General features: G+C 52.9%; 1 protein-coding gene across 1 annotated transcript in view; it reads left to right on the top strand.

Moving 5' to 3' along the window:
* The window catches only part of LOC146808751 (cell adhesion molecule CEACAM5-like), a 460,313-nt gene that overhangs the window by 369,486 nt on the left and 77,982 nt on the right, over positions 1 to 12,845 (top strand). The window lies entirely within an intron of this gene.

Below are 12,845 nucleotides of genomic sequence, written 5' to 3'. Positions count from 1 at the left end.
CCACGGCTAATCCGTGCCGCAGTGCAGGTGCTCCCTAGGTAAAGTGTACCTGTAATTGATGTCCTTGATTGGTTTATTGGATTCACTGTCAGTCCCCAGTAGAGTGCACCAGGGGTGCCAGGGCTTGTGAATGCCAATGCTGCTGGTGGGCTTGCAGCGCTGGTTGCGCCACCCACGGAAAGCGGCCGTGTAAAATGTGTCTAGGGTCTGCCACCGCAGGCCCTGTGCGCGGTCCGGGACCGTCGCACTGACTGCGCAAGTGCCCCCACTTGCCAGTCCCTAAACCTTCCCTTACCTACATATTAGCCACCCCTCTGGTAGGCCCAAGGGCAGGGTGCATTGTAGGCATAAGGTAGGACATGCCCTGATGTGTGTGGCATGTCTTAGTAGTGAATTACAGCCCTTTCCGTTTTTCACTATTGAAGGCTACCTGCTCTCCATAGGCCAGAATGGGCTGCTGGGATCACGCCAACGCTGTGACCCCCGTGGACTCAGAGAGCATGGTAGAGTGTCAAGTTTAGTATGCCTGAACTCAGAATAATAAAATACTTCTTGTAGTCAAGTTTATTTTAATATCCTGGGTTTGTAAATACTACTTTTAGAAAGTTAGTATTTACTGACCTGACCATCTCAGTCCGCCTCTGCTGTGTGTGTGTGTGTTCTGCCTAGCAACAGTAAGGAGCAAGATGGGGGGATCCCCAGAGACAGGTTGGCTGCCAGGTGGTGTGCCGGGAGATGACACTAGGATGGGTGGGAGGAGTACACCTTGACTCTTGAATAGACCTGTGCTCTGCCACCACAAAGCCGGCGCCGCCCCCTGCGGGGCGGCTGATGTCTCTGCCCTGCTGCTGAAAGGAAAGAGCAGAGTCACCATAACAAGGTACTCCAGAACTGGACTGAGCCAGGCCTAGGCCCCCTGGCGCTAAAGAACAAAAGAATCATGGTATAAAAGTAGGAGCCTGGCTCCTAAGAAATCAGAATCCTGTTTTACCACAAAGAACCTCTGCCCGACTAGAAGGAGAAGGAGACGCTGGAGGAGCTGGCCTGCTGCTTGCCTTGCTGAGAAAGGAGAGGAAGAGACTACTGAAAAGACTTTGCTGCTTTGTGCTTTAAACATTCTCCAAGGGCTTGATCTGAGCTTGCCCCCTGAACTGAACCCCAGGACCAGTGGGTTCTCTGTGCTTTTGCTCGTCCTCCGATTCGAGCCGTGTGGGCATCCCGCTGGAAAAGAGACTGCGCCCCTCATCGCCCCTCCTAGGGCCGTGACACTCAGGAGCTCGCCTGCCGCAACCCCGTGAGAGCCCCGCTCCGTCCGGAGCCGCTCTCTGTCCCCGGGCTAGGCCGCCTGCACCCCTGTCACCGCCTGCCACTGGAGCGCGCTGAACGCGCTATCACCCCTCCCGCCGGAAGCCGTCTGACGACTGTGATCTACGCCGGGTCCTCCAGCTGCACCGACCGTGCCCTGTGACCCCGCTTCGCTATCCCCGGACATCTCAGGCCGCGCCGCCCCCGTTGTGGAGACCCCCCTGCACCGCCGTGCTGAGGGTCGCTGGCCGCGCCTGCCTACCTGCCCACACCCGCCGATCGAGGACCCAAGACCACTTCCCAAGCTGAGAGTCGCACCGACCTGTGCCGACTCTCCACGTCACTGAAGAAGTTCCAGTATCGGGCTCGGGGCCCGCAACGCCTTATTTCCCCGTTCGCAGGAGCCGATCTCTGTGAGTACTGGAACCACAAGTAACATTTGCAAGAGACTACAAAGTATCCATTTGAAGCTACGAACAAAGAACATTTGCCTGCTTTACAACCTGGTGGCATAGCGAAAACGTTATTGGTCTTGTGATAAGTCTGCTGAGATATATATACCTATTTTTACATAAAGAAGCGTATTTTTCTACATATCCAAGCCTGGTGTCCGTTTCTGGGGGGATTGATGTATTTACTGTGTGTATGATTGTAAGTGCTTAACCAACAACGCCTGAGGAATCGCCTTGGCTGCTCACGCCACGCACCTAGAGGGTGAGCAAGGGTCATTCACAAGGGGTTATCCTGCGCCCTGACGTAGAGGAGAGGGTTCCTGCTTGACACAAGGGCAACCTTGCGCCAACCAGAGACCCCCAAGTCTAACATTGGTGGCAGCGGGTGGGATTTCGGATTTGCACTTGTAATTTGCATACAGTGAATTATTAATCACCAGATAGTGAGAGCAGACCAAGTAACGCAGCCACAGGTTTTCACTTTTGAACTTTGTTGAGACATCTGCCATTACTGCAACCATGCCTGGCTCACTCTCTGCTGGAAGAGCACTCTCTGTGATTTCTGGAATAGATGAGGTGGATTGGGAGAGACTGGAAGGCTACTCGATGGAGCAATTGAAAGGCTACAGTGTAAAATTCCGAGTTCCCCATGCTGGATTCAAGAGGCGGGTCCAGTACGCCAAGGCGCTGAGAGCCTGGAAGGAGTCACGAGACCCACGGAATGCGGGGGACATCGTTCCACCCGACAACCTTGAGGAGCCCAGCAGAGTCCGGTCGCCAGAGGAGCTGGCAGACAGGGCAGCAGACAGGGCGCATGCAATAGAGATGGCAAAGTTGGCAGGACAAATGGAAATGGAAAAGCAGAAGTTGGCCCTGGAGGCACAACAACGCCAAATGGATCATGATATAAGATTGAAGGAGTTGGAGCTGAAGGCGAAAAGTTTGGACACCGCTCCTTCTGGTGGCAGCACTCCACCGGTGCAGGTAGAGTCCAGGGTGTACATCCCCAAAGATGTAGTAAAGGAGTATTTTAGAAAGGATGACATAGGGCAGTGGTTTAGAGCCTACGAGGTGGCCATGTCTTCACACCGGGTCTCTGAGAAAGACTGGGGAGCGGGGTTGTGGGGAAGGTTCCTTGCTGAAGGGCGTGACACACTGTTAGATTTACCCTTAGATCTCCAAGCCTCATACCCCCATATGAAGGAAGCTTTAATGAACAGGTATGGGTTAACTCCGGAGCTATATAGACAGCGGTTCAGGGAGACGAAGAAGATCCCTGAGAGTACGTATGTGGAGTATGTGACCTTTTTCTGCAGAGCGCTGGATGGTTGGGTGAAGGGTAGCAAAGTGAATGATTATCAAGGGCTGCTTGATTTAATTGCATGGGAGCACTTGTCCAGTCAATGTTTTCCTGAGCTACGCCAGCACCTGATTGATAGCAAGCTGTCCAACCCGAGGAAGCTTGCTGAGGAGGCGGAACGCTGGCTCAGCACCAGGGTCCACAAGGGTCAAGTGGGAGACTCCGCCAAAGGTGGGCAGGGTCCCCAGCAGAAGAGTGGGGGGGACAGGGGTAAACAGAAGGGGTTCCAAAAAGGCCCCCAAAGTAATTCCCAAGGGAACCAGCAGAAGGGTTCTCAGCCTCCCCCACCCCCGCAGCAGAACGGGGCCCCGACAGGTAGACCTGTTCCAAAGGGGCCCTTTAATTGTTATAAGTGTGGTGACCCGGGTCACATTGCCTCTGATCCTAAGTGTCGCCTGTTTGGTAAGACCGCACCCACTGGTGCTCCCCCCCGGCAAGTAGCTAGTGTTAACTTTGGGGAGGAGGTAGCAGTCCAGGAGGGTGGGGGTCCCGGGCAGATGACCCTAGTCTCGCTAGGAGACAGTGAGATGGTCCCCGAAACTTACTTACCCTCTAACACTAAGAAATATGGGCAAGTAGTGACCATCAATGGAAAGAAGGTTGAGGCTCTTAGAGATACAGGAGCCAGCGTGACCTCGGTGAGGCAACACCTGGTGTCTCAAGAGCAGATTGTACCCAATGCCTACTGTAGGGTTGTCAATGCTGACAACATAGAGATTCGTTGTCCAATGACTCAAGTTCCCTTTGAGTGGGGGGAGGTCTCTGGTACTCTACAAGTCGCTGTGAGAACTGACATGCCTGTAGACTGTCTGCTAGGGAACGACCTGGAGAGCTCCCCTTGGGAAAAGGTGGAGAAGACCACGCATCTGAGGATGGTGGGTCTACCCGACTGGGCGTGCGTGACCACCCGGTCCATGGCAGCCAGTAGGGGTGTTGAGAGGGTCCTGGAGCCTGGGGGAGAGGTCCAGGAACCGGCCTTAGGGAGAAGGCGCAGGAGGCGCGGGAAACCGGCCCCCGAAGTTCCCACGGCCCAGGAGGAAGTAGACCCTGAGGGGGATGCTCTGGAGCCTACCGGGGAACAGATTGCCGAACTGGGAGACTTGCCTGAGCTGACCCATTGGCAGCAAGAAGGAGGTCCCTCCAGGGAGGAATTCTGCAGGGAGCAGAAAGAATGCCCTTCTCTCGTGGGTATGCGGCAGCAGGCTGCAGACCAGGCCAATGGTGTTCAGGCCAAAACACACTACGTGTACTGGGAGAGTGACCTCCTGTATTCCGAGCCTAAGGCTGCTGAACCTGGGTCAGCCCGTGTGCTGGTGGTACCCCAGAAGTTCAGAACCTTCCTACTGGGGCTGGCTCATGATGTGCCATTAGCAGGACATTTGGGGATGGACAAGACCTATGACAGGCTTGTCACCCACTTTTACTGGCCCCAAATGCACAAGAATTCAGATTCCTACTGCAGAACCTGTCAGACTTGCCAGGCAAGTGGTAAGAGCGGAGGGAAGCACAAGGCTCCTCTGCAACCTTTCCCTGTGGTCGGTACGCCATTCCAACAAGTGGGTATTGATATTGTGGGGCCTCTGGACCCCAAGACAGCCCTGGGCAACAGGTTCATCCTGGTCTTGGTGGACCATGCCACCCGGTACCCTGAAGCCATCCCTCTGAGGACAGTGACGGCCCCCGTGGTGGGACGGGCACTGATGGGAATTTTCTCCCGAGTGGGATTCCCTCTAGAGGTGGTGAGCGACAGGGGGACCAATTTCATATCCACGTATATGAAATCCCTGTGGAAGGAGTGTGGGGTAACTTACAAGTTCACCACTCCTTACCACCCCCAAGGAAATGGGTTGGTTGAGAGATTCAACCGAACCCTCAAAGGCATGATCATGGGCCTGGACGGTCCAATGAGGCGTAAGTGGGACGTCCTCTTGCCATGCCTGCTCTTCGCTTACCGAGAGGTGCCACAGAAGTCTCTAGGATTCAGCCCCTTTGAGCTTCTGTATGGTCACCCGGTAAGAGGACCTCTGAGTTTGGTAAAGGAAGGCTGGGAGCAATCTCCCAGGAAACCTCCCCAGAATGTATACAGTTACATGCTGGCCTTCCGAAACCAGACTCGGCGTTTTAGGCAACTTGCTGAGGCAAATCTGGAAGCCAGCCAGGAGGATATGAAGCGGTGGTACGACCGGAATGCCACTCTGGTAGAGCTTCAACCTGGACAAAAGGTGTGGGTCTTGGCCCCAGTGGAGCCTTGTGCACTTCAGGATAAGTGGACAGGTCCATTTGAGGTTGTGGAGCGCAAAAGTCCTATCACCTACTTGGTGGACATGCAGTCTCCCAGGAACCCTTTGAGGGTCCTACATGTTAACCGCCTTAAGCCCCACTTAGAGAGGACCGAAGTGGGCATGCTGCTGGCCACTGATGATGGAATGGAAGAGGAGACCGAGCCTCTTCCTGACCTCTTAGTGGCCTCTGAGAAAGATGGGTCAGTGGATGGAGTTAACCTCTCACCCACCCTGACGCCCGAACAACAGGAAGATTGCCGCCACTTGCTGGGGCAGTTTTCCGATAGATTCTCCCTGGTTCCTGGTGTCACAGATTGGTGCGTCCATGATGTGGACACAGGAGACAGCTTACCTGTGAAGCACAAGGCTTACAGGGTAACTAACAGGGTCAGCGCTTGCATCAAGGAGGAGGTCTCCAAAATGCTTGCGCTAGGGGTGGTTGAGTCCTCCAGCAGTCCTTGGTCCAGCCCCGTGGTCTTGGTCCCCAAAGCTGCTGCGCCGGGAGCCACACCTGAACTCCGGTTCTGTGTGGACTACAGAGGACTCAATTCAGTGACGAAGACTGACGCGCACCCCATCCCCAGAGCTGATGAGCTCATTGATCGGCTGGGGGCTGCCCGGTTCCTCAGCACGTTTGATTTAACGTCTGGGTACTGGCAGATCGCCTTGACCGATGGGGCCAAAGAGAGGTCAGCATTCTCTACACCAGATGGGCACTTCCAGTTCCGAGTCATGCCATTTGGGATGAAGAATGCCCCTGCCACCTTTCAGAGGTTGGTCAACCAGGTACTGGTTGGACTGGATGCGTTCAGTGCCGCCTACCTGGATGACATCGCCGTGTTCAGCGCCACCTGGCCCGAACACCTGCGCCACCTCTGGGAAGTGTTGATGGCTCTGCGCCGAGCAGGCCTCACGATCAAGGCAAGCAAGTGCCAGATCGGGCAGGGTTCCGTGGTGTACTTGGGACACCAAGTGGGGAGTGGCAAGGTGGCACCCTTGCAACCCAAAATTGAGACCATCCTGGCTTGGGAACCCCCCAAGACGCAGACCGCAGTGAGGGTCTTCCTGGGGCTCACTGGGTACTACAGGAGGTTTGTCAAGGGCTATGGAACGATTGTTGCCCCCTTGACAGAGCTGACTTCCAAGAAGCAACCCAGGAACGTGATTTGGACTGACACCTGTCAGAAAGCTTTCGACACCCTGAAGACTGCCATGTGCACGGCGCCCGTGCTCTTGGCCCCTTACTTCTCCAAGGAATTCCTAGTGCAGACAGACGCTTCAGAGCATGGTGTAGGGGCTGTTCTCTCACAGATGACTGAGGAGGGCTGGGACCAACCCGTAGCCTTCATCAGTAGGAGGTTACTTCCACGGGAAAGTAGGTGGAGTGCAATCGAGCGAGAAGCATTTGCTGTGGTCTGGGCGCTGAAGAAGCTAAGACCCTACTTGTTTGGGTCTCACTTCCGGGTTCAGACGGACCACAGGCCCCTCAAATGGTTGATGCAAATGAGGGGTGAGAACCCGAAGCTGTTGAGGTGGTCCATCTCCCTACAGGGTATGGACTTTACGGTGGAACACCGTCCTGGTACAGATCACGCCAACGCTGACGGTCTGTCCAGGTATTTCCGCCTTAGTGACGAGGAACCCCCTGGGCAAGGGTAGTTCTCCCCACATTTCAGCTGGAGGGGTCACGTGTTAGACCTGGCACCTTGGCGTGAGTTTCCCTTCCACTTTTTGATGGTGTGCCTCGATTGTTTTGCTGGTGTTGTCCACTCAGGGCACTGCGCCACGGCTAATCCGTGCCGCAATGCAGGTGCTCCCTAGGTAAAGTGTACCTGTAATTGATGTCCATGATTGGTTTATTGGATTCACTGTCAGTCCCCAGTAGAGTGCACCAGGGGTGCCAGGGCTTGTGAATGCCAATGCTGCTGGTGGGCTTGCAGCGCTGGTTGCGCCACCCACGGAAAGCGGCCGTGTAAAATGTGTCTAGGGTCTGCCACCGCAGGCCCTGTGCGCGGTCCGGGACCGTCGCACTGACTGCGCAAGTGCCCCCACTTGCCAGTCCCTAAACCTTCCCTTACCTACATATTAGCCATCCCTCTGGTAGGCCCAAGGGCAGGGTGCATTGTAGGCATAAGGTAGGACATGCCCTGATGTGTGTGGCATGTCTTAGTAGTGAATTACAGCCCTTTCCGTTTTTCACTATTGAAGGCTACCTGCTCTCCATAGGCCAGAATGGGCTGCTGGGATCACGCCAACGCTGTGACCCCCGTGGACTCAGAGAGCATGGTAGAGTGTCAAGTTTAGTATGCCTGAACTCAGAATAATAAAATACTTCTTGTAGTCAAGTTTATTTTAATATCCTGGGTTTGTAAATACTACTTTTAGAAAGTTAGTATTTACTGACCTGACCATCTCAGTCCGCCTCTGCTGTGTGTGTGTGTGTGTTCTGCCTAGCAACAGTAAGGAGCAAGGTGGGGGGATCCCCAGAGACAGGTTGGCTGCCAGGTGGTGGGCCGGGAGATGACACTAGGATGGGTGGGAGGAGTACACCTTGACTCTTGAATAGACCTGTGCTCTGCCACCACAAAGCCGGCGCCCCCCCTGCGGGGCGGCTGATGTCTCTGCCCTGCTGCTGAAAGGAAAGAGCAGAGTCACCATAACAAGGTACTCCAGAACTGGACTGAGCCAGGCCTAGGCACCCTGGCGCTAAAGAACAAAAGAATCATGGTATAAAAGTAGGAGCCTGGCTCCTAAGAAATCAGAATCCTGTTTTACCACAAAGAACCTCTGCCCGACTAGAAGGAGAAGGAGACGCTGGAGGAGCTGGCCTGCTGCTTGCCTTGCTGAGAAAGGAGAGGAAGAGACTACTGAAAAGACTTTGCTGCTTTGTGCTTTAAACATTCTCCAAGGGCTTGATCTGAGCTTGCCCCCTGAACTGAACCCCAGGACCAGTGGGTTCTCTGTGCTTTTGCTCGTCCTCCGATTCGAGCCGTGTGGGCATCCCGCTGGAAAAGAGACTGCGCCCCTCATCGCCCCTCCTAGGGCCGTGACACTCAGGAGCTCGCCTGCCGCAACCCCGTGAGAGCCCCGCTCCGTCCGGAGCCGCTCTCTGTCCCCGGGCTAGGCCGCCTGCACCCCTGTCACCGCCTGCCACTGGAGCGCGCTGAACGCGCTATCACCCCTCCCGCCGGAAGCCGTCCGACGACTGTGATCTACGCCGGGTCCTCCAGCTGCACCGACCGTGCCCTGTGACCCCGCTTCGCTATCCCCGGACATCTCAGGCCGCGCCGCCCCCGTTGTGGAGACCCCCCTGCACCGCCGTGCTGAGGGTCGCTGGCCGCGCCTGCCTACCTGCCCACACCCGCTGATCGAGGACCCAAGACCACTTCCCAAGCTGAGAGTCGCACCGACCTGTGCCGACTCTCCACGTCACTGAAGAAGTTCCAGTATCGGGCTCGGGGCCCGCAACGCCTTATTTCCCCGTTCGCAGGAGCCGATCTCTGTGAGTACTGGAACCACAAGTAACATTTGCAAGAGACTACAAAGTATCCATTTGAAGCTACGAACAAAGAACATTTGCCTGCTTTACAACCTGGTGGCATAGCGAAAACGTTATTGGTCTTGTGATAAGTCTGCTGAGATATATATACCTATTTTTACATAAAGAAGCGTATTTTTCTACATATCCAAGTCTGGTGTCCGTTTCTGGGGGGATTGATGTATTTACTGTGTGTATGATTGTAAGTGCTTAACCAACAACGCCTGAGGAATCGCCTTGGCTGCTCACGCCACGCACCTAGAGGGTGAGCAAGGGTCATTCACAAGGGGTTATCCTGCGCCCTGACGTAGAGGAGAGGGTTCCTGCTTGACACAAGGGCAACCTTGCGCCAACCAGAGACCCCCAAGTCTAACAGTCTGTCTCTAGTCCTTCCTCAGTGTTTCCTTCCTTGGATTTACCCCCATCTCCCTTTGTCTTCAGGGTCTCTCTCTGGTCCTTCCTCTGTGCTTCCTTCACAGGATTGACCCCAATCTTCCTTCGCCTTCAGGGTCTGTCTTTAGCCCTCCCTCAGTTTCTCTTCTCGAAATTAACTCCCATCTACCTTCATCTTCAGGGTCCATCTCTAGCCCTTACTTTCATCTCTAGGGTCTGCCTCTACTCCTTCCTTAGTGTTCTTTCTCCTGGATTAGCCCCCCTTCATCTTCAGGCTCTGTCTCTAGCTCTTCCTCAGTGTTTCCTTTCTAGGATTAACCCCCCTCTCCCTTCATCTCCAGGGTCTGTCTCCAGTCCTTCCTTAGTGTTCTTTCTCCGGGATTAGCCACCCCCCATCATCTTCAGGCTCTGTCTCTAGTTCTTCCTCAGTGTTTCCTTTCTGGGATGAACCCCCATCTCACTTTGTCTATCTACAGCCCTTCTTCAGTGTTTCCTTCCTGAGATTTGCCCCATCTACCTTCATATTCATCATCTCTCTAACACCCTTTCTCAGTATTTCCTTTCTGGGATTAACACCATCAGTCTTCTCTTCAGAGTCTGTCTCCAACCCTTACTCATTGTTTCCTTTAGGTATCAACCCCTATCTCCCTTCCTCTTCAGGGTCTGTCTCTATCCCTTCCTCTGTGTTTCCTTCCCGGGATGAAACCCCTCTCCATTTGTCTTCGGCTCTGACTCTAGACCTTCCTCTGTGTTTCTTTCCTGGAATTAACCCCCATCTCTCTTCATCCTCAAGGTCTGTCTCTAGTACTTCCTCAGTGTTTTCTTCCCTGGATTAACCCACACCTCCCTTCATCTTCAGGGTATGTGTCTAGCCCTTCCTCAGTGTTTCCTTCCTGGGATTAGCCCTCTTCTCCCTTCGTCTTCAGGGTCTGTCTCTAGACCTTCCTCAGTGTTTCCTTCCTGGGATTTACCCCCATCTCCCTTTGTCTTCGGGGTCTGTCTCTGGTCCTTCCTCAGTGTTTCCTTCATGGCATTGACCCCCTTCTTCCTTGGTCTTCAGGGTCTGTCTCTAGCCCTCCCTCAGTTTCTCTTCTCGGAATTACCTCCCATCTCCCTTCATCTTCAGGGTCCATCTGTAGCCCTTACTTAGTGATTCCTTTCCGGGATTAACATCCATTTTCCTTCACCTTCAGGGTTTGTCTATATCCCTTCCTCCTTGTTTCCTTCCCAGAATTAACGTCCATCTCCCTTCTCCTTCAGGGTCTGTTTCTGTTCCTTCCTCAATGCTTCCTTTCTGGAATTAACCCCCATCTCCCGGTGGCTGCAGGGTCTGTCTCTAGTCCTTCATCAATGTTTTCTTTCTGGGATTAACCACCATCTCCCTTCATCTACAGGGTCTGTCTCCAACCCTTCCTCAGTATATCCTTCCCAGGATTAACCCCCATCTCCCTTCATTTTCAGGGTTTGTCTCTAGTCCTTCCTCAGTGTTTCCTTTCTGAAATTATCCTCCATCTAGCTTTGTCACCAGGTTCTGTCTCTAGCCCTCCCTCAGTATCTCTTCTCAGAATGAACTCCCATCTCGCTTTGTCTTCCAGGTTATGTCTCTAGCCCTTCCTTGGTGTTTTCGTACTGAAATTAACCCCTATCTCGCTTCGTCCTCAGGATCTGTCTCTAGTACTTCCTCAGTGTTTCCTTACTGGGATTAACACCCATCTCCCTTCATTTTAAAGGTCTCTCTCAAACATTTCCTTAGTGTTTTCATAGCCATCTCCTTTCATCTTCAGGGTGTGTTTCTAGCCCTTCCTCTATGTTTCCCTTCTGGGATTAACACCCATCATATTTCGTCCTCAGGGTCTGCTCAAGTGCTTCCTCAGTGTATCCTTCCTGGGATTAACTCCCATCTCCCTCCAACTTTAGGGTCTGTCTCTAGTCCTTCCTAAATGTTTCCTTCCTGGGTTTAACCCCCATCTTCCTTCACCTTCACGGTCTGTCTCTAGTCCTTCCTCAATGTTTCCTTTCCAGGATTATCCCCATCTCCCTTGTCTTCAGGGTCTGTCCCACACCTTCTTCACTGTTTTCACCCTGGAATTAACATCCATCTCCCTTCGTCTTCAGGGTCTGTCTCTAGTCCTTCTTCACTGTTTTCACCCTGGAATTAACATCCATCTCCCTTTGTCTTCACGGTCTGTCTCTAGCCCTTCCTTAGTGTATCCGTCCCGAGCTAAACCACCATCTCTATTTTGCTTCAGGGTCCGTCTCCAGCCCTTCTTCTGTGTTTCGTTCCTGTGATTAACCCCCTTCTCCCCTTCTCTTCAGGGTCCCTCTCTAGCCCATCCTCACTTTTTCCTTTCAGGGATTAACCCACATTTCCCTTTTTTTCAGGGTCTGTCTCTAGTCCTTCCTCAGTGTTTCCTTCACAGGATTAAACCCCATCTCCCTTCGTCTTCAGGGTCGTTCTGTAGCCCTTCCACAGTGTTTCTTTAGTGGGATTAAATCTCATCTCCGTTTGTCTTCATGGTATGTCTCTAGCCCATCAGTGTTTCCTTTCTGAGATTAACCTCCATCTCCCTTTGTCTTTGGGCTCTCTCTCTAGTCCTTCCTCACTGTTTTCTTTCTGAAATTAACCCCTATCTCCCTTCATCATCAGGGCCTGTCAATAGTCCTTCATCAGTCTTTCCTTCCTGGGATTAACCCCCATCTCCCTTCGTTCTTCAGAGTCTTTCTCTAGTCCTTCCTCAGTGTTTCTTTCCTGGAATTAACCCTCATCTCCCTTCGTATGCAGAGTCTGTCTCTAATCCGTCCTAAATTTAGCTTCCATCGCCCTTTGTCTTCACGGTCTGTCTCCAGCCTCCATGTTTCCTTCCGTTAAATCACACCTATTTCCTTTCCCTTCAATATCTGCCTCTGCCTTTTGCCTCTGACCCCCTAGTTTGCTCAATTCTCATTATTTAGAGCAGTAGGGAGGGATACCCTGCGCTAAACCAACCCTCTCTGAGAAGGTTTATGTTTTAAGCTGGAGGGTGCAAGGGCCTTTATTCGCCTGATCTCTTTGCTTTGTTTCCACAAGAAGGTCTCTACTCTCTCTGAGGGATTTGATCCTTGTCACCCTACGTTAGCAGATGATTGTGCTGGATAGGTTGAGGCTGCTGCACAGAATAAAAATATTAAATATATTTCAAAAGACTCTGAGGCTTGTTTAGAATCAGTGGAAGAGTGTGATCGTGACACCCAGATTCATTGAACCATCATTTGAGTAGTTCAAGGTCTTAGAGATGTCTTGGTCTGAACGTTATCAATGTCCCTGGCAGGCAATGATTTGCAGAACTCTGGTTCTTCTTCAATCTGACACCAGAACGCAGCCTTAGACTTCTTGAATAAAGCGTACTCTGTAGCTTGGCCAAGACTGTGGTCAACCAACCGTCTCCGTATACCAGAGAGTGAGGTTCAACAACACAAGCAGAAGATCTCAAGAGTGTCTCCTCAGCCTGGGTTGAGGTCAGAGCCACTGAGGCACC

Source organism: Triturus cristatus, chromosome 7, assembly GCF_964204655.1.
Source record: "Triturus cristatus chromosome 7, aTriCri1.1, whole genome shotgun sequence".
NCBI classification, from domain to species: Eukaryota; Metazoa; Chordata; class Amphibia; order Caudata; family Salamandridae; genus Triturus; species Triturus cristatus.
Note: the sequence above shows the minus strand (reverse complement) of the source record. Positions and strands in the feature narration are given on the sequence as shown.